At 37.2% G+C, this 12,823-nt stretch overlaps 1 protein-coding gene across 3 annotated transcripts in view; it reads left to right on the top strand.

The window, feature by feature from the left end:
* Positions 1-213: 213 nt before the first annotated feature.
* Positions 214-12,823, top strand: part of LOC128857916 (uncharacterized) — a 55,805-nt gene continuing 43,195 nt past the window's right edge. Inside the window, exons 1-2 of one of the 3 annotated variants that reach the window (XR_008453960.1) lie at positions 9,973-10,943; positions 11,005-11,938. The gene's annotated coding sequence lies outside the window, so the exon portion shown is untranslated. Of the gene's footprint in view, positions 357-9,972; positions 10,944-11,004; positions 11,939-12,823 lie in introns of those variants that run through there. The other 2 variants (XM_054093760.1, XM_054093759.1) reach the window with 2 other exon arrangements.

Raw genomic sequence — 12,823 nt, 5'->3', positions numbered from 1 at the left:
TGAACTATTCATTGTACCTACACAGATCAGCTGTGCAAGTGGCTCAAATGTTTGCCGCTTTCAGGCCTGTTTTACTTTATGGAGCAAAACAAATGAGAGACAAGTGAGCGTGTGTGTGTGTGTGTAGTTGTGTACACGCGGCGGCGTGTACATTGGGTGTTCCAACCTAGGCGCGTCGGCGAGTATTTTAGTTTTGAATGATTGTTTGCGACGAAAGTTAGCGCGCGGCAAGTTGAGTGTTGTAGGTTGTGTAAATGGTGAACGGTAAACGTTTCAGTGGCGAATACATTTCGAAAACGAAACGTAAGCAAATCAGCTGTGCGGAAGTGCGCGTGTACGAAAAGCAAAAAGTGCTGGTAAATTTGAAAAGTGAAAAAATTATGAAATTTGAAATATTTTTTTTTTTTGTTTTTTTTTGTAAACATGCAAGCATGAAGCGTGGAATTGCGTACATATATTCTCTTGTGCAAATAGTGCAGTTGAAATGCTTCTATACATTGTACGGATAATTTCTGTATATTTGGCTTTTTTATCATGAGCAAAAGCCTTGCAAAATTTGTATTCCAGCTAATACTCAAAATTTTTGCGTCATTAGTTCATATTAAAAACTGTATGTTGCAACAACACAAAAATTATGCTCCTACGTACAGTCGTGTGAAATATAATAAGTGCAATGTTGAAATTTGCCATGAAAAGGCTCCTCATGCAAGTAAAAAACGATTCGCTGTTCACAGTCTGTATTAAACTGTAGATCCCTCCATTTATGGAACAACATCAAGACGCACGCCACAAGTAGGGGGAGGAGTTCGGCTAAACACCTAATAGAAGTGTTTTTTTCCCCTTGTTCATTCCTCTCGGGAGAATAGGGCCTCGACAAGACTCAACCGTGCGTTGGTTTTGTCAATTTTTTTTTTTTTTATTTCTGACAGGATAGGTGATTAGCCTGCCGCTGAAATTAATTATTATTATTATTTATTTATTTTTTTATTGTTGAAATTTGCCACAAAAACTGAATAACTTTAACAGTTTCACCAAACAAAAGTCTTGCTTATAAAATACAAAAATATTTTTATTAAGCGTTTTCCCGCTTTGAGATATTGTTTGTATATATGTATGGATGTACGTTGTATACGAATTTTTATATATCTAAAACTATCATAATTTAAAAATAGTAATCGCATTTGCCGTATAAAAAAGTAAGGAAACAACATTTTAAAACAAAAAATAAAATAAATATAATTTGTTGTCGGTGTTGCCTGTTGTTGTTGTTGTTGTTGTAGCACCATAAGCATTCCCCCTACATATATACAGGATATGATTCTGAAGTGACAGTCCCTGGCCGAATGTAAATCCGGGTCGTTCCGGTCGTCTGTCATGGAAACACTTTCTTAACACTTCTGCTGCATTATCCAGTATCGGCTTACATCAACGCGTATCTATAGAAGGTGGTTTGATTAGAGTTAGTTGATTTCTTCTTCTTAATCTCGCCTTTAATTTAGAAATGCCAGTAAAACGGAATGACGGAAAGTATTTGTTGTGTTGAGAATGCGCGACGACCTAATTTTATCTATTTGTCATTCATTCTATTCTTCTATATATTATCTTTCCCGTGACATTTCTATTTTAGAAAATGTTGTTGTTGGTCGAATGCCACCTCGTTGAATAGATTCGCCATGGTTTACATGAGGAACATAATAGAGCCAACTAAGTTGTGACGAACGGAAGTCGGTATTGCGTTCCACTAAGCCTCCATAAGTTGCCAAATCTCATCTTTGTTCGATGAGCTTTTGTTTAACCGGTTGCAAATTTTCCATCGCATTCAGATACGGAGTTTGTGGTGGAAATACAGCGAGTTGTTAGCTTCAAACAACTCCTTTGTTTACTTCGTCCCATGTCTAGAGCCTTGATCTTTACGAAGTACCCAATTAAGTGGCATAATATTTTTAGAATTCCAACATAATCTGTTTATTTCGTGGTGCCCAACATTGTTTAAAAATTGCACCCATACTACTAAGTTGTCTAATGGGCTGTTTTATGGAATTTTGCATTATATGTAAAATTTTAAGTGACTAATGATTTTCTCCGCGCTGTTAGTTCTGCCCTTTCCAAACTGGATAAAGAGAATGGGTCTGGCGGTGAACGAGGACAAACGAAGTACCTCCTGTCTTCAAACAAACAGTCAGCGCACTCGTGCATCGGCACCCACGTCACTGCTGACAGTTATAATTTCGAGGGTGTAAAAGACTTCGTATAGTTAGGAACCAGCATAAACACCTATAACAATGTCAGCCTTGAAATCCAACGAAGAATCTCTCTTGCCAACAAGTGCTACTTTGGACTAAGTAGGCAACTGAGCAGTTGAGTCTTCTCTCGACGAACAAAACTAACACTCTACAAGACTCTAATCATGACCGTCCTAACGTATGGCGCAGAAGCGTGGACGATGACAACATCCGACGAAGCGACGCTTGGAGTTTTTGAGAGAAAGATTCTGCGCCTTTGTTCGTTGGCAACAGCGAATATCGCAGACGATAAAAAGATGAGCTGTATGAGCTTTACGACGACATAGATATAGCACAGCGGCTACGTTGGCTGGGTCATGTCGTTCGAATGGAAATAAACGCTCTGGTTCTGAAAGTATTCAATGCGGTACCAGTTTATAGTAGCACAGGAAGCGGAAGGCCTCCTCTGCATTAGAAAGATCAGGTGGAGAAGGACTTGACTTCACTTGGTGTGTCCAACTGGCGCCGGTTAGCACGAGAAAGAAACAACTGGCGTGTTTTGTTAAACTTGGCCAAAATCGCGTAAGCGGTTATCGCGCCAATTAAGAAGAAGAATGGTTTTCTAATGAACTCCTCGATTCGAGTTGAACAAGCAATACACCGCTACCGTTTTCTGGCACTTTGAGGCTTCATATTTATTTTCTTTAAAGAGGTTTCTCCTATTTCTTATGTGCCCACATCAATATTTAGTTAATTTTTAATGTGACTTGACGGGGTAAATTTTCATTTGTAATGAGCTGGTCAAAAAGTAAGTAAACTGCTGTTAATCTATTAACATTTTTCATTTGCATTCGCATGGAATTGCGATTCTTGGTATTGCTGCGCCTATCAATTTTCACAGCACTGTACGTTAATAAATAGCACCTACACTCTCTTTTTCTGTTTATTGTTTTCCTTTTGAGGAACATAATAAACACACTAATGTTGTGTGTAAGTGTGGCAATCACCTCACACTCTTTACTCACTGAGCAGCGGAAAAAGTAAATGTCACACACATCATTGCACTATGGGCACATTCAGATATTTTGGTCATTAAAAAATATCTCTTTTCACAAAAAGGAAAGCACCCAAAAACTCCAATTTCATAGATTTTAACCAGAGAGGCTCAACAAACAGAATTAATTGATTTCGTTTCCTTAGTGAGCAAAAATAACTTTTTAAAAGAATTTCTTTTCATTTCAAAGCAAAATTAACGAATCAAAATTTAAACCGAAATAAGAAACAAAAAAATTTTATTTTAAACTATGAGTGTAAGCGAGCCACTATGTCTTCATATTTAAAGACGCGAAGGTGTATAACATTTCTAGAGGATATCTTGTCTGTATTCACGTTTATTCGCAGACAAGCTGATCGCTCGTAAGGGCGATTTAAATGTAACATTTAACATAACGGAGGGGCCGATGATCACACGACAGTCGGTTCTACGTAACCGGAACGAGCCGGATTCATATCCGGCTAAGGACTGTCACTTCAGCAGCATTCCTCGTATATGCACGGGGAATGTTTAAAATTTCACAATTAAACAATTTATTGTGACTTGCCAAATCTTACTGAATAGAAATGTCAACACAGTTTGTCATTCTCAGCTGTCAATGCATTCTTATCTCGTCAAGTTGCTAATCAGGGAAAGCTCCTAACCAAGTCGTAGCATTAGTCATCTCTATTTACTTCTATCGTAAAATAAACATTTTGTTTGAAGTTATTTATTGACGCTATTACAATAGCAATTTTTTCAGATTTTTATCTTGACTTAGGTTCCGCCCATGTCTCAATTTCTAATTCTTAGCTTTTGCAGATATTCTCATTAAAACTGTATAGGTTTGTCACACTTCAAATGAAACATCGGATAGGAAAATGGCTTTCGAATCAGGGTTGGGCGTAGAGCACTAAATAACACAGGCCTGCGAAATTTAACTTTTTTCAGTTTATAGAATGGCTGTACTTGTTTCTTGTAGTTTTTTATGCGCTGAAAACGAATCTGACCTTCAAAATGCTCCATCACGTCAGGATTTTTGGTAAATGAAGCCTAAATGGTCAAAAAATGGCCATTTTAGCCATTTTTGATAATTTTTTTTGGGATAGAAAATTTTTTTTTTCAATTTTCGACGAAAAGGTCGCATAGTACAACTCTTTAGCTTTAAAACCCATTTTTTTAAATTATTGTACGATTTTTAAAAAAAAAGTTATGACATTTTGAAATTAACAGTTTCAGTTACGCCAATAGACGTTATACCCAACGTATACGTAACTGAAACTGTTAATTTCAAAATGCCATAACTTTTTTTTAAAAAATCGTACAATAATTTAAAAAAATGGGTTTTAAAGCTAAAGAGTTGTACTATGCAACCTTTTCGTCTATAAGAGGGGCATTATGAAGTTGGCATCTCGTTGGGAACTCGTCATCGAACAAAACGGCGCATATTTGACTTAAATCGCATTATTATAACCAATTTTATGAACAATTGAAAATTCAATAAAAATACCGCAAGACTTTTTTGACAACCTTATATATGTAAGTACGGTGAATCTAGAGGTTATCGTAGATCTATGACTACCTCTAGTTTATAGCTCAGTAAAAAATTAATTTTATGTGTTTTTTTTCGGCCATATTACAACGTACTTTTTCCTAACTAACACAGCTGATTTTGTATATCATAAGGCGGGCTACAAGTTGTTGTCTTACAATTGAGCAAATAAACTCATAAATAACTAAACTCACTAGAAATTCTCTGATGGCGGAGAAGCTTTTACTACGAGTATAAGTACAAAATGCATACATTCATAGTACATGTAAATGCATCGGTATGTGTTATGTTTATTCAGAAGTGAGAGCTTTGGAACGAAATCGTAAAGTGAAAAATGACTTTTCTTTTTTTGTTATTGCATTATTGGAAATTTGTAAAGAATGAGAGAACATAATAAACAACACTGCCGAAGAGGAAACGTTTCATACAAGGGTAGAGATAAAGAAATATGTCAGAGGTGAAGTAGAGAATTTTTAATGCATTTTCTTGTTTTAATAGACATCTGCTTCCATATAAAATTTTATTTTAATATAAAAACATAAATTTATTATTTCATACACTCTCACAAAAATTTTGCTCTTGAAATTTCTTTGAAATCAATGAAATAATAGGGTTTCTTACGTACTGATATACGCTTAAGTATGTATATATGTATGTTCTGCAAAATATGCAAGTGACAGAAGAAATGCAAATAAATATTTATTTCCATGTGTATGTTTAGAGATTTTTGTAATCTTTTGCTTGCAATATTTAAATAAATACAAATGAATTGACGACGAAATTAGTTGAAATCTAGCGGAGCTTATCGGAGTCTCTCCTTGTGGCTTACGACGTTTGCATAAAAAATATTGGACAAAGTTTGGAAAAATTTATTTATTTCAGTTGAAGCAAAGTGTCGGCACATTTTTGCAAGCGGGTTTCCAAGACTCGAAAACTTTCTGATAGGCTAATTCGATTATTTATTTATTCAGAAAGCCCTTAAGAATACTCGCGCAAGCTTTTTTGATGACACTTGGAGCTCCATCCCGGTGTTTCACTTTTGAAAGTTGAAAAGAGTCCGTTGGAGCCAAGTCGCGCCGTAAGGCGGTCGAGAATCTCCGTCACGGATGTCACGTTGAGCTCGGCGCCATACAGCTATGGTCAAACGTTTAGCGCACTTAAAAAGAGTTCAATATAATGCTCGATTAAATGTTATGAAACCAAATTAAATCCAGTTTTTTTAACTAAATATATTTAACACTTTATTATAAGATAAAATAACTTAAACTCTCTGGTAAACTCTCTATTAACTTTTGGCACCTGTCCAAAGGAATAGAGTTCCATGCTTCCTGTACACCTTCCCAAAGTTCATCGATATTTTTAAATTTTTTTTGTCCAACCTTCGTCTTCACATCATTCCACAAGTTTTCGATTGGATTTAAATCCGGACTTTGTGCTGGCCAATCAAGCTGGGTAATATTTTCCTGCGAAAGCCAGTTTTTGACCACTCCCGCAGTATTTTTGGGATCGTTGTCGTGCATAAATATCCAATTTACTGGCATAAACTCGAAAGAATATGGCTCCATATTATTTCTAAGTATATTCAGATACATATGCTTATCCAAATTTCCTTCTATCTTGACCAGCGGCCCAACCCCGCGCCACGAAAAAGACCCCCAAACTTTTAAATTCCCACCGCCATGCTTCACCGTCTTTTTTGTGTACCGTGGATTGGTTTCCTGATTTTTTTCACGATGTACATACGTTTTTCCATCAGGACCGATGCGGTTTATTTTAGTTTCATCCGTAAAAAGTACTCGTTCCCAAAACTCTGTCTTTTCGAAGACGTGCCTACGCGCGAATGATAAACGCGCTTTAATATTCTTTTTTGATAGGAGCGGTTTTTTTCTGCTTATGCGACCAAACATTATATTTTATTTTCATGCTTTCGTACGAGCTTACTGGATACAACTAAGCCTAATTCTGCCCTTACTTTAGCCGCTATCGTTCGTGAAGACATAAAAGGATCCGATCGACTTTTCCTTACAATTATTTGATCCTCACGGGGGGAACTTTTACATGGCGGAGCTTTACGAATTTTTTTTTGTTTTAATAAATTATATTAGCATCCGACTTGACATCTCTGATGGCATTGTATACCATTTTTCTTGAACAATGCAGTATTCTGGAAATCTTCACTTGATTGGTCTCCATTTGGTAAAGGTTCCATATTATTTGTCTTTGTTCAACTGAACAACACTTTCCTCTAGCCATTTTAGCAATAATTTAATTAAAGAGACCCATAAATAACTCTTATCATGCTGAAAACAAAATTAGGAAAATTTGCACTCTCTTAGAAGTAACTGCATTATTTATCAGTATAATATAAAGTTCGCTAAATGTCTGACCATAGCTGTATATCTGAACTTTCCCTCGGCTGACAGAAAGCGACCGTTCGTAATGTAATAATAATTATCAGCGATCAATTCCCTGTTCCGCTTTCAAGAAGTGACCGGCCAAAAAATATCAATTACGGAATTTCGGAGGCAATTGGCAAATGTCCTGACATAGCGAGTAGCTGAATGAATTGCACTTCGGGAAGGTAAATTTGTTCATAAATTACTGAAAAAGGAAGGAGACGTTCATAAAGTACGAAAATACTGCTGTTTTTGTTATGATGGAAATTAAAGATTTTTTGAAATGAAACTTCTTAGGCGTCGATGGACGAGCGAGAGTGGAGAGTAAAATTTCAAGGCCATCCAACGTTTTGGGCATTTTCGTTCAGCGAGAGAGAAAAAAGATATAACGTAGAGGAAACGGAGAGAGAGCTATTACTTATATATATCTTAGATACACTTTAGGCTATTTTTCCTGAGTGTTTCCTTGTGGCTGCTAATTTCTAGTGAGAAATAACAATGCCTATTTTTTGGCGCTTGTTTGTCGGTGCAAACTTGTAGGAAATATATTTTTGGTGCCTACTTTTTGGCGTTATATTTCCTTGGTGCCTACTGTTTGGGGCGCGTTTTGGTCTCAATTTTTTTGGCGTTTTTTTTTTTGGAGTAGTGAGCGTTGTTGCCCCGATTTGTGTCCGGCGTTTATCTACACCGGTGGACCCTTCTCCGTTTTTTGTAAATTTTATCTATTTGTATTCTCTGCAAATGTTGAGAATTTATTTAGATTTATATTCTTTCTCTCTCTCTCTCTCTCTCTCATTCTCTATCGGGTCTCTCCTTCTTTCTTTGTTTGCTTTGAAAGTTTCACTTCTGTTATGTGTACTACACTACACGCATTTGTTTTGGTGAAAAGTTTCTGAAACGAGTCTGGTTTTCTTGAATGTCATAATGCTTTCTGCGCAAACTGTAGAAGGGAGAAAGAAATAGAGTCCAATAAGCACTTGCCGCGCGAATGCCCCTTCTTTGGAAGAATTCACTTCAGATTTCTGTGGTATCATTTCTTCCAGAACCCGTATAGTTACTCTTGTTGTTGTTGTGTAGCAGTTCACTAGGCCCTGTCAGTGCAGTGTAGCTGGTTAGACTGCCATCGTATAACTCATCTAACGGCAGACCCAGGAAACGTGCTGTTTCGACAGGTTGGGTTCAGAGAGAGAAGGGTGCTAGGTGAGTGGGTTTAAAAAGGCATGTGAATAGGTGCTTAGTATCATGCGATGTACCTTTACATGTCGGACATATTGTATCTTGAGTATTGAGCCAAAGTTACGCGGATTTGGCGAGGCACCTGAATCATTTCGTCTGCAATAGGTGGTGGTTGGACTAGGATAATGGCATTCGGGGGTCGAAGGTTTGGGAAGGTGGTGTGTGTCTCCCGATTACCATGTCGTTTAGTGGCCCTCTATATACTGTCCTGCCTAGTAGTTGCAGTTGTGTTTGGTCCTGGGTCACGTCGGTGTAGTTGAAGAGATGTCTTCTGACTTACCTGAGGGGTGGCTCAAGCTCTAGCAAATGTTTGCAGAGGTGATTCCTACGGTAACACCCAAGCAGAAATTGCTTGCTGAGCATTTTGTTGTGCTCCTTGACTGGGAACATGGAAGCCTCGTTGTGAAGGTGTTACAGGGGGAACGTTAAGAGACATCCCGTGGTTGTCCTGTCCTGAAAGCAGAATTTTTTAACAGGTCCAGAGACGTTCCCACGACAGTCGGCTGAACGTAATCGGAACGACCCGTATTTAAATCCGGCCAAGGACTGTCACTTCAGCAGCATCCCTCGTATATACACGGGGAATGTTCATGCTACAACAACAACAACAACAACAAGTCCGAAGCTTTGTCCACTGCAAATCACTTTTTCTTCGCAACCGGAACGACCCGGATTTATATCCGGCCAAGGACTGTCACTTCAGCAGAATTCCCTGTGCATATATAGGCACAACAACCAGACGGGCGCAGCGTAATTCAATACCGGCTGGTCATTTGCTGTAAATGTCGCCAGCAACATTTCTTTGCCTTTGCCCCAAGTACTACAGGCGAGCGATTTGAGGATCTTCTTGTGGTTTTGCTTGAATGACTGCTTTGATTTGCCAAAATTTGTATCATTTGTTGTTTTTTTCAAACATCAAAACTACTTCTTTATTCAAAATGTGAAGTTTGTAAGTTATCTTTTTCAACAAAAATTTGCTACTAAAAATTATTTTATTATTTATTTTATTAATGATTTACCGTCAATACAAACCATAGCACAGTCAATGTACGAAATTTTTTTTTATTTGGAGAAAATGCGTAACACTGTCAAGCAAATAAATTATGAAAAATCAACGGGATTTTGCAGCAACATCAAATTTGCACTGCGCCTACTTTAAATTAAAAAGCTATTGCAAACCGAAATTCTTTCGAGAAATTTATTTTTATTTATTTGTTTAATTTATTTATCTAAGAAGTGTGTGTCTATATGTAAGACTTTAAGTTCTTTATAACGCGTCTACAGGATGGAAGTTACAAAAATTTAAAAAACTGCATTATCATTTCAAACTTAAAACTAAGAAATTGCTCCTATTGCAGCGTTGCTGTCAAGTCTTTTGCACAGCCTCGCTTACTGAGGCCATCAGTGCGTATACAGAAAATTTTGAAGAGCTTTAATCTTTTGCGCGGCTAATTTTGAATCTCCCACTTGGCATACAGTATCTTTCAATTCTTTGTTTCCAACGATGCAGCATTATTATTTTTCCATTGTTCGTTGTTTTCCTCGTTTTTATTTTATGCATTGTTTTTTTTTTGTTTTTGTTTTTGTTATTTTTTTTTATTTTTTTTAATTTTTTTTTTTTTCGTGCATATCATATATTGTAGTTGATTTTCATCAGTTTTTGCTTATTCTTGCATTTTTGTTTTGTTCTGAGAGAACCTATTTGACTTTATATCTCAACAAGAATTTTTGCGCTCTCTTGCCGTCATCGCATACACTAAGAAAATATTATAGCTAGAGCAAGTTCATGTAGAAATTTGAAAAGCTCTCGCGTACATCATCATTATTATCACTGCATGTATGTGTGTGTGTGTATTTTCACTAAAATGCTCTATTGCTTTTGATTGCGTTTACTTTGTATTTGCTTAATGCTTTTGCATACTACATTTGTTTTGTTGTCTATGCTTGAGTTCACTGTTTTGGCTGTTCGCTGTCTGCGGTCTGCTGTGGCTTCGCTGTGATTTCCTTTTATCAATTACTTGTTAAAAATTGTGCAAGTCAAAAATCATTTCAAAACGTTCGTAGTTTCCCTAACGGTAAGACGCGCTGGCGTTATGCCTCTACGAGTTTAATAATATTTACAAATATACTTACTAAATAATATTTCTACTCGTTCGATACGAAAAAAAAACGAATTGAAAAGCGGGGAATTTCTTTGGTGTTGTGAACTCGCGGCGCATTTTGATGCTCCATTGTTCTATATGATTGTACGTGTGTATGTAGAAGGGAAAATATTAATTTATTTAGATTTTGTGGAATTGCTGTCTCATAAAATGAATTGAGTTTTATAGTAAATTATTATTGCATGTGAAACGTTTCACAAACTGAACAAATTAACGGTTGATTGAAGAAAAGGCGACAGTTTCTCTGATGAGTTCGGTTCAAAGAAGTTAAATAAGCTGAACTCTGAGAAAAGTGCTCTGCTATATTTTTTGTTTGGTGTTGGTTGAGAGAAGATTATGCACGTATGTATATATTTTTATATATGTATGTAATACACATTACAAATTGCAAATATTCTATTAGAAAATGTGTCAGATGCCAAGTGTGGCCGCATGTAATGGGAAGCTGTATTTGATAAAATAATAACAACAAAAATAGAATTTGTAAAACGAACTAAGCGAAAGTAGTCAACGTTAATTTTAGTTTCTAGACGTTGGCCGCTGTGGTATGGTCGCATAGATGAAATTCAAATGCTTAATTCTTGTTTGAAGATTACAAAAAAACAACAAGTTAAAGTGAAAGTTAGAAAATAATAAATTTCATAACAATACGAGAACAAAATAAAAAGGGGGAAAAAGAAATTTGCTGGACGATTATTTCTTAAAAAATTAACACTCGGAAAAGGTTTTTATGAACAGTAAACATCAACAGCAATAACAGCAGTGAAGAAAGCGCCGCTTAATTAGCTCGCCATTCATTCATTTGGGTTCATTGTCTAAAGGTTGGATTTGTTTTGTTTCAATTCCATTATGTTTCCACTTTGCACAGCCTATTGATATATGCACATATGCATGAACGTACGTGTGTAAATTTTAGTTGAACTTTGAAATCAATGATTTTTAATGCAAGCTCATTTTGAATGCAGTGCAAAAGTAAACAAAAGCAGAGGTGATGTAAAATCAGCTGATTCGGTGAAACAATCAAGTTTCGTTTATATGAAAAACAACAACAACAACAAATAAACAAGTAAAAAGGTAACAGTGCGCACGAAAGAGAATACAAAATTTTACTCATTTAGAAAGTGAAGTGAAATAATTTCACAAAAGCAGAAAAACGGCAGCAGCAGTGGTACAATTACAAAAAAAAAAAACAATCTAAAAACAACAAGCAATCGTTTCACTCATAGAACTTTCGTAGAAATCCCTAAAATAATTGCGCTGACGTCAGTCAGTGTGGCGCGTCAACTTATCGCATACATACATACATACATACATGTGTATGTTTGTGCTATATACACGATTATTTTTTTTTTTTTTTTTTTTTTTTTTTTTTTTTTTATGAGGAGGAAGCATCGAAAGCCTTACCCCGTCAGTGTGGGACTTTAACCCGAACTAAACCTCCTACCGTCAAAGTACCGATCCCCCCGGTACTACCGTCAAGTATTTCGTCGGGAGGCGGTTTGAGCGTTGCACTCAACGTCAGTTACTGTTCTGATGCAATATGTCACAAGCTGCATCTGCCTATTACCACCACTGTTAGGTCATATCAGAAGACAACCACCCCTGTCGGATCTATACGCCCCCTCCCCCCATGTCCCTGTTCGTTACCATAGAAAAGCTAGTTTCTAATAGTGGTATCGTCAGTTTACCTGTGTTTTCATCTCTGGATAGGTGTGCTGCTTCACGTTCTTATTTGACGTTCGCGCATCCTCCTTGCCTGCTCGCTATTTCGAAGTTGCTGCATTATTTCAGCAGCCATGTTTTGGACTTTGCTCCAATTGTCCTGGCTCATCAACATCAGTGGCACTAAATTCTCGGGCGTGATGCTGCTGCCAAGGTTGCCTTCTAGTTTAGCCCTTACTCTTCTGAAGCGGGGACACGTGAGAAGCACATGTTCTGCGTCCTCCTCAACTGCTGGTGTGCACTGCTCGCAGTATGGACTTTCTTCGTGTCCAAAGCGGTGAAGGTACGCTTTAAAGCAACCATGGCCACTTAGGATTTGGCAGACATAGAAGTCTACTTCTCCGTGCTTTCTCTGGAGCCAAGCTTCAACGTTGGGGATGAGACGGTGGGTCCACCTGCCTTTATTTGCACTGTCCCATCGCGTCTGCCATTGGTCCACGCAGCGGTGGTTTATGGATTTTCTCAGTGCCAGCTGATCGCATTGGGCTTGGTTGTTCCTC

This window comes from Anastrepha ludens, chromosome 3 (assembly GCF_028408465.1).
Source record: "Anastrepha ludens isolate Willacy chromosome 3, idAnaLude1.1, whole genome shotgun sequence".
In the NCBI taxonomy this organism is placed as follows: Eukaryota; Metazoa; Arthropoda; class Insecta; order Diptera; family Tephritidae; genus Anastrepha; species Anastrepha ludens.
This window is presented reverse-complemented; position numbering and strand designations above follow the sequence as displayed.